This window comes from Adiantum capillus-veneris, chromosome 9 (assembly GCF_014529385.1).
Source record: "Adiantum capillus-veneris isolate H3 chromosome 9, ASM1452938v2, whole genome shotgun sequence".
Lineage (NCBI taxonomy): Eukaryota > Viridiplantae > Streptophyta > Polypodiopsida > Polypodiales > Pteridaceae > Adiantum > Adiantum capillus-veneris.
Genome location: NC_140939.1, coordinates 68,439,336 through 68,449,018, shown reverse-complemented (window position 1 = coordinate 68,449,018; position 9,683 = coordinate 68,439,336). Strand labels below are relative to the sequence as shown.

Here is a 9,683-nt window from a genome sequence, read left to right as displayed (position 1 = left end):
CCCAGGTAGTTCATAATACACGCCGATGAAGCTCTCCACCTTTAATGTAAGGGGTTTGAACGACCTTATTCGTCTGTATTCTTTTACCAAGTGGTTGTATCTTCTGCCATGGATGTTTCTTTTGTTCAAGAACTTAAAAATCATGATAGACTTGGCAAAGTTTTTCATTATAGGGGAATGTAGTGCTTCTATGGTGGGACACATGCCAGTTACTCTGGTGTTTTGACATGTATTAAAACCTCTTGAAACCCTCAATGGTTGTTGGATCACCTTAGTGGAAGATGCTCAATTTTTTTGTAGACATTGAATGCCTAGTGTATCTAGCCCTTCCCTTCCATATCAACTGCCTAGATACACATTACCAAGATAAGACCAACATCTAAGAGATTGGACACCCATTTTTAAGAGGGGTAGTGAAGAACACCTTATCCCAAAATGATAGATTCTAGATCCCACGAAAGTAGACCATTGAGGAGCCTTCCGGAAACCAGAACCATATATCCCAATCTGTGTCTTTATGCAAAGCATGTTTGAGCAAGGTGCATCTCTTGGCATTAGCATGAACTTTAAGATCTAACAACCCCAATCCTCCTTGACCATAGGGCTTACATATACTCTCCCAAGAAGCAGCAATGTGTGTTCCCGAAATGAATCTAGCTATCGCAAACTTGAAGGGTGCAAGAGCTTTATATGTCCATTGAAATAAGGGAAGGTATTATGGTGTATAGGGGAGCAGAATAGATTGATCAATTCAAACTCCAGGTCAAACTTGTCATAGCTACATTCACACTAATTGGTTATCCCAAGTGTTTGAATACATGACCTTTAAGCAAGTTCTTTCTATCCTAGACCAGCCCATCAAAATCAGGAGTAGATACATCTATCAATGTGGACTTAGCCAAATTAATATTCAAACATGTTGCATTTGCATAGGTCAATAAGAAGGATAGGCATCTTGTAATGTTGACATAGTTAGCCTTCAAAAAAAGGATGTTATCATTAGCAAATCCCTACCCAATAAGTTGTGTAGATCCCACATGCAAGCCCTATAGATTTTTGGCTAGATAAGTGAATTGAGATATGTGAGTAGTGGGTGGGTGACTACTGCAAAGAACATAGGGCTTGGCTATTATCCTTGCCTTACAAATTTATTGACTGGGATAGGCTAAGAGACCCTGCATTGATAAGAAGTCAAGACCATGGTCCCTACCCCAACAGGAAAGTACGTGTTGCAATACGCTTCACCCAACCCATTTTAAACAGAATGCATCGCACAAAACCCCACAACATTGAGTCAAAGGCTTTGGAAAAGCAAATTTGGAATAATATCATATCTTGGCCTAATCTCAAAGCCTATTAAATACATATTTTAATAAGAATGTTGTGATATATGGATTTGCCATCAAAAAATCTAGATTGTCTCTTGTGTACATGCTTTTTGAGGAAGGTGAGAGCCTAAGTGCAGAGCTTCAACAAAAATCTTGTTCATTATCCCCATCATTGTGTTGGGCTACATTCAATCGTTTTATTAGGAAAGAGAACTTTTTAAAGAAACTTGAAGACACCATGTTTGAGACATGGAAATAAACATTGAGATTTCCATGATGCGATGATAATAGATACTACCATTGCCTTGAGTTAAGGCCAAAATTGCAGCAACAATAGCTCCTTTGATTGACCACAAAGTCTTGGAGTTTGGTCTTCCCAATGAAAAGTGAAACGACAACATTTTGCAGAAGAGCCTAGCCAATCATCTTGAAACTAAAGAGTGGAGTCCAAGCTATCACTTGTTAAAGTCCCACATTAAATCCCCCAGCAAGACTTCTTACGTTCAATTGCAATGATTGTAGCCAATCCCATACTTGCATACGGTGCCTCAATTGCAATGATTGTATCCAGTCCCATAGTTGCATATGGTGCCTCATAGCATTAGGTGCATAGGCATTCACAATATGTAAAGGCCCTAAATATGCATCCATAGCTAGACAAGTCCCACATTAAAGCCCCCAGCAAGACTTCCTACATTCAATTGCAATGATTGTAGCTAGTCCCATAGTTGCATACGATGCCTCAATTGCAATGATTTTAGCCAGTTCCATAGTTGCATATGGTGCCTCATAATTAAGTGCATAGGCGTTCACAATATGTAAAGGCCCTAATTGGGTGGATGCATGAATAGGTGGTACACTAGCTACCCATTTTTGGGGGTGGTAGCAAGGGGGTGGGCTGGTTGGTAGCTAGGTGAGTAAACATTGAGAATATTTTATAAGGTTTTATTTGAAAATTGTTCATCAAAAGGCTTGAGCAGCGAGTTGGATTTAAAAACTTTAAAAATTATCTTTTCAGTTTCAACTGTGTGTGTGAAAGTAGTGCGGGGGGGGCACCTTACTCCACAATCATGACACCTCCTGCTCGTCGACGGTTGCAAAGGGGGGGCAACTCAGGTGGCCATGTAGCTCCTACAGCTGAAGCAAAATCAGCCACAATTATGGGGAGGCGGAAGAGGGCCCATCATTCATCTCCCTCGCCCGATCCACCCTCGCACTTCCCTACTGGAAAGAGGAAGAAGAAGGTCTTGACTCCTTCACCAAATCCCTGCACTCCTATAGCAAAGAAACATTAAAAAATGGCAGATGTTGTAAACCCCAACATTGAGATACTACTGCATCTTAGTGTTGCTGGTTTTCTCTGCACAATTTATTATTGTAACTTGTTTCCAAGGTCCATGTAAGCTCTCTTAAGCTTTCTTTGAAGCAAACCTAAGTTAGAGGCTAGATGTTTGTAGATGCATTCAAGCTTGCATTGAAAACCTGTGTAGAGGCATGCATGCATGCATGCATTCAAGCAGATATATTTGTGCACATTGCATTTTTTATTGAACTTCAATTGGCTGGCTGCACATGCATTCATGTCTTGTGCATAGTTGGGACCATACTCGTATGGATTGCAAATCATAGTGCTATGAAGAATCATGAATCAGTGATACTCTCTCAGTGTGGTAGCTACCACCTGCAACACTCATTTAATATAGGGAAAGTGCATCAGAGATCATCAAGATTGTAGCATTTAGCATTCTGCAAAAAACATAACAAGTTGGTAGCATTATGCTAGCCAGCTACCAATCAAAAAGTTCATTTAGCAAAGAAATACCAAGGTGGTAGTTACATGGTAGCTATCTATCTGGGACACAGGTAGTTGTACCGCCTATTCATGCACATGCCCAGCCTGCTTCTGCTCCTGCTCAATGCAACAATTGATGCTTAATGTGAAAACTTCTGTAAAATTGTGATATTATAAATGCTCACCATGCATAAGTTATCTAAGTTTTCAGTAAATTTATGGCCGTGTATGTTTCAAGCTTAAGTGTTGAACCATACTCCAATCATACTTCCATACCTATATGCATTTGCCGTATGGAAACAACTATGATCTTATGTTTTTCCCTGTATTTTACAGGGCAAAGGCCATTGGTGCACTCCATATGTGCCATTTGAAAGGAAGACAGGTTTTTGCATGACAAAGCCTCAAGTACATGAAGTATACGACCTCCCTAACTCTGGAGTGGATGCTCGACTGCTGATTGAGGTAGATTTCACCAACAAAGATTGGCTGAAATGCTTTAAGGAGGTGCCGAAGAGGGGCAGCAAAGAAAAATGTAGAGAAGTGAAGCCAGAGCTCTGGAACAAGTTTTATGTATTGTTCACATCCCTGTATCAAGAACCTCATGGAAATTATGGTATGGAGGTGACTAAAGGATTTGCTAGAGGCTTTCTATATGAGCAATTGAAGGGACAAGTTGACTGGGCCTTGTTTTCAAAAAGTATTGTCACAAATATGGATCCAGGAAAATTACATGCAAAGAAGCAGTGATGGACAGCTTTCCATTCCTCCTCTACCCCTAACACTTCGTGGCGAATGACAAGGACTCCAGATCATTTGGAGGCACCCCAGGAAACTGCGGATCGATACAATGGATGATGTGCAGAAAAAGAATTTATTTGGTCCACCATCTCTTACAGAGTTAGAGTACTGTTTACAACATAGTTGTAAGCAAGCATTCTTTTGCATTGTCAGAGTATAATGAAGCTTTTAAGAAGCTGGAATTGCTTCAGGCTGATGTGCACCAAAATGAAGGTGCCAACCTCCTAGTGGAAAATCTCAGAGGCCAGTTGAAAGATGCAGAGGCTGCATTACTAAAGGCAGAAGGTAGCGTCGATGATGTGGATGCAATGAAGGTGGAGCAGCTTCGGCAGGTTGTCGCTAACACTCCAAACATTGCAAGTGGTAGTTGAGAAGAAGGCACCACTTGATGCTATGGATAGTGCTCTAAAGGAGAGAGATTTTACACAAGAAGTGGAGGAGTGTGCACAGGCGCGAATGGATTTTTTGAAGACCATGTAGGTCAAAATAAGTACAGTTTTGTTGTCTGCACCTCCGCCAAAAGTTCCACCTCTGGATATGGGCACCTTGCCTTTGGACAAAGTTTGTAGTGCTTGTGGGTTGACGATGTACAACGACGATGCACTTGGCATGTTTTTGTTGCCCTGTAATCATGCCTTTCACATGTACTATTTTGGCCATCTTGTTGCAAGCAAAGAAACATGCATGGAGATGGGATGAATGCAACTGATTTTGCATACCATGCGGTCTTTGGTGATCCTCGGTAGTACGAATGCCAATTTCCAAGAAGTGCAATCAGACACCAAACCCTCATCAGTGCCCTTAAGCATGGACCATGGTATACACCCTGCTGCATTTGTAGCATTGAGCTTAAATTTATCTGTTTTTTTGTGTTTTTGTTATCAAGGGAACCCTGCTAATTGTAGCTACTAATACAAGACTGGTAGCTACTAGTACAATACTGGTAGCTACCACTCTCATAGTGGTAGCTGTCATGCTAATCCTCGTACAGCTAGCTACCAGTATGGATGTGGCTACCATTCTTCCATGAGCTACTATTCTCCCATGGAAGTCTTGCTGGTGGCAAGGTAGCTACCATTCTTCCATTAGCTATTGTTTTACCATGGAACTCCTGTTGGTGACAAGGAAGTTCTCACTGTCAACCCTGGTAGCTACTAGTATAATAGTGGTAGCTACCATTCTGCCAAGGAAGTCTTGCAATTGACAAGGTGGCTACCAGGATTGCATTGGTAGCTGCCATTCTACCAAGGAAGTCCTGCAAGTGACAAGGTGGCTACCAGGATTGCATTGGTAGCTGCCATTCTGCCATGAGCTGCCATTCTGCCAAGGAAGTCCTGCAAGTGACAAGGTAGATACCAAGATAACATTGGTAGCTACCATGATAGCATCTATAGCTACCATGATGGAAGGGGGAAATTTAGCTACTAGGATAGCATTTGGTAGTACTGGTAGCTTATTATTGTTTGCGTGGTAGCTTCTATTGTCATGCTGACCCTGCATGTAACTTGAAAACTTGTTCTTAATTTCTTATTGTGAAGAAAATAATTTAAGGTGTTGGTACATGCTGAGAAGGACGATGATTAGATAAAGGTTGTTGCCAGGCTTTTATTCTGTTAACCACCACTGTTAGATTGCTTACTACTAGAAGATGGAGCTGCCAAAAAGTCTACAGAGGATGCAGAAGGGCAAACAAAGACATCAAAGGACCAATTAGCCATAGAGACTGGAGAAAATAGTAACATGGAATCTGGAAGAAAAGGTGCTACAACAACCAGAGTCAGAAAAAGACTCCAAACATAGTCTTGATATTTTTTCTTTGTAGCCTATCCCCATTTTTGGCTCTTTTCCTAAATCCTGTCGCCGTTTTTGGCTTTGTAACAATTCTCCATTTCCTATGATTTAAGAAAGCCAAAATCAAATTTTTTTTGTCCTGTCCATCATTGTTTTTATGTTCAGATGCTGCCACTAGCAACATTGACAATCTTGATCACATAATAAGTATGATAGCCCAATCTACTATGAAAGACCCTCCTGATGTAGATGGTTCATTTAGAGTTGAGGGCCAAGTACCATGTGCTAGCAGCATTGATGACCAAGAGGATAAAAACACGGAGTTTTTTGTCCTCAATACAGGTGAGGACACGGAGATTATCATGAAAAAGTCTGAACCTTGAAGGGAAAATGGTGATGCATCTGTGGATGCAGGTGGTGATGCAAGTTGTGCAGTTGGTGCAATTGGTGTAGGGGGTGCAAGTGATGACACAGAGATTACAATTGATAAGTCTGAACCACCTTGGGAAGATGGTGACGCATCTGTGGATGCAGTTGGTGCAGTTGGTGCACGCAGTGCAGGTGAAGACACAGACATTATCATTGAAAAGTTTGAATCACCTTGGGAAGATGGTGATGCATCTGTGGATGCAGGTGGTGAAGCAAGTTGTGCAGGTGAGGACACGGAGATTACCAATGAAAATTATGAACCACCTCAGGAAGATGGTGAATCATATGTGGATGCAGGTGGTGATGCAGGTTGTGCAATTGGTGCAGTTGGTGCAGGTGGTATAGAATATGTAAGGCACGATGATGGGATGGTGTCTCGTCAAAGGGAGGATGGAGGAGGTGTAGGTGGTGTTGCAGATTATGTTAGGAACAATGATGGGACGGTGTCTCATCCATGGGAGGATCCTGGGAACATATTATTTGAGAGTAAGCCAACTCTAATCCTTGATATTAATGGTGTCCTGCTGACTTCATTAGACAAGAGGTACCGTTCACGTAAGCCTACCTACTGGAATGATCTAGAAATTGTAGACATAGTAGGGGTGCTGGGTATAAAAGGGATGCACCTACACTCTTGGACTGGTGCCTTGTGCACTTTGACGTATTTGTGTAGACCTGCTGCATGAAGACTAAAACAGAAAACATGTTGAGTGCCTGTTTTTTTGATCAGTTTCCCCAATTCAAGGAAATTCTTGCACAGCAGGATTGTGTAAGAGATACTAGATTCAAGATAACTGGTGGAAAGCCTGTATTTTACAAGAAGCTAAGTGAATTCTAGGAGAAAAGAGGTCAGTACACTGCTACGTCCACAATTCTAGTGGATGGCACACAGTACAAGCAGTTGTGGAATCCTCCAAGCACTTTCTGCATTGTGAAGAATATGAAAAATCAGAACCACTGAGATTCAAGGATATCTTACAACAACTGTAAGATCTTGGCTCATGGCTTGGCTTTGTGCGGAAGATCGCCTCAAGTATGCCGAGGATTGTGCGCTGTCGAGACCGATCAATAACCTGAGCATTAGGATCTTAAAGCAGTGACGTCTAGAGTATTATGGCTAGATATATTATCCTAACATGTAACCATGATAAGCAATGTAAAATGATAACCATTTACTGACTTATGGAGTATTTTTCTCATTTGTAATGCTGACACAATGTAGTAAAGCAGCTTCCAATTCTCAATGTAGTAAAGCAGCTTTTGTTAACTTGTACACTTGTTTACGTTTTTGCATTGTTCATCACTACACCTCCATAGTTGCACAATTACAAGTACTTAACACAGCTTCTAATACTAGGAAATGTTAAGGGCAGCTACCAGTCTGCATAGTATCTACCCTTGCAGCTACTTAGCTACACTTGTTTAATTTTTCTATGTCTATTGTGGAGATGATTTATTTCTTATGGCCTAATGTACACGCGAGAGTACTGGTGGGCACTTGGGTTGGTTCTAGTGATCATGATCATTCATGCATCAGATGTATTCAGCATTTACCAGAGTCACATGTCCATTGTCTCTTAGGACTCGCACATGCAGCCTCGAACGTTCAAAAAGTGCTGCCACGTTTGCATGCCCCTGCACTTATTCTGAAAAGCTCCTTATCTCCCCCAACGTGATGACCCCCCCCCCCCCCCCCCCCTCCCCCCCTCACGACCTCCAGCTATAACGGTGCTGATGGCGAAGGCGGGAGAGAAGCAAGAGCCTGCAAAAGACTGCTAACACCTGCTGCTACGGGACTGGAAAAGATGACCTTATCCTCTGTCAACACAACCATTGAGCAAACGCCTGCTGTGCATGTGCGAGATCCGTCATCGGTTGGTTGTCCGGTCAGGGGCATCGAACCCTTGAATGGCCGGCTGCATGTGAAAGTCTCATCTGGAGTTGCCCTCATCTCCTTTTTTAGGGAAAGGCTTTTGACAAAGTGTTCATGCTATTTTCCTTAGGATATCACATAGGCATTTTAGACACGATTCAAGCAATTGCAAAACAGGGTGATGCTCAACACAAAGATTACGGAGATTCCCCCAAAGAAAAAAAAAAGAGAGATGCTGAAGGGCCCTCAAAAGCAGCTTAGATTAGAACTAGGAATGTTATACATCAAAAGGAGTGCTATTGTAAATAGCCTCATATGTTTCTGAGGAAAGTAAGAATTTTCTTGTACGTCCCACTTTCTGCATTGGGAACTTAATAGCTCGTACAAGGTGAGATTGCAAGGTGGTTTCAGGATCATAATTTAATAGCTTGAACTCATAGGGATTTTCTTTTGCTTGTTCGTACCAAACTCCTTTGACAATAACTGAACCGGCATTGCAAACATTCCCCCATGCATCTCTTAGCAAAGCTTTAGTTTGAGTCTTTTTTTATGTACATTTCAAGACATATAAATCCACAAGCTCCTTATTGTCATGAGGAGCTATAACAGCAAAATTGTCACCAACATGAAGTGCATCACTCAAAGCATCATGGTGTCCTTCATATGCAAACTCTTCAATCTCATCATCATCTTCGACATCATCTGTAGGTTCAAGGGTAACATAATTCCATGCAGAAACGTGTGATTTGTTCGAACACCTCCTCCAGCTGCCTTGCAAACAAGAACTACAAAAGCATGAGAATTGCCGATACCTAAGAAGTTTTCCATTTGTTAAGGAGTAGCTGCTGACACAATGTAACCCACGTGCATTAGGCACAGATTTACAATCCCGCCGTTGGCTTCTATCCACATCACCTACTTTGACCTCCAGAACAATTGAGTAACTGGTTGTACCTACAAAAAATACATGGCTGTAGCACCATTGGACATGGTTTCTCTAAAAAATGGCACCACCTCTGCTGCACATTGTAATTTCACACAGTCTGGCTTTAACTGCTCCTGCGTGAGATGCCTCTTAATAACAACACCTGCACCATCATGTTTGCCCTTCCCATGACCTGAACCTAAAAAGTGATGTGTCATTTTCAAACTTGTCAGAGTTCCATATCGAGCAACAAAATAAAAAGTCCTCTTTGCTTTGAACTACGAGGCTACTCCATCTAACCAGACCCAATGTTCTTTGAGTAATATGCCTAGCTCTTTCAACCAACCATAATGGAGCATAAAGCAATGCTGGACAAGAAGAGTTTCATGGCTTTTATCATTAGATATATAGAAATGATAGGATTTTTAGACACTACCTGAAATCCTCACATATGTAATGTGAACGAAGATTGTCACCTGGCTAGAAAACCAATGCATCGATTAAATCTCGTTCTGTTCTTTGAAAGTGTAATTTTCAGCAAAATCCACCACTAACACTACCACATCTTCAGGGAAGATACGTAGACAATCTTTAAACTGCTCGGCCTGCCATCTGTAAAAAATATTGTGGTTTATAAACTTACTCAGATGATCCTTTGAACAGTATGAAAAGCTGCCCGCACTGCATCTCCTTGTGAGAAAGAACTTTTCTTTTCTTCTTTTTCCCTGAATCTATTTCGCCAAC

At 41.6% G+C, this 9,683-nt stretch overlaps 1 pseudogene; it reads left to right on the top strand.

Annotated features, from left to right (window-relative positions):
* The first annotated feature begins 3,513 nt into the window (after positions 1 to 3,513).
* On the top strand, positions 3,514 to 4,292 carry LOC147450628 (uncharacterized; annotated as a pseudogene).
* The last annotated feature ends 5,391 nt before the right edge of the window (positions 4,293 to 9,683 follow it).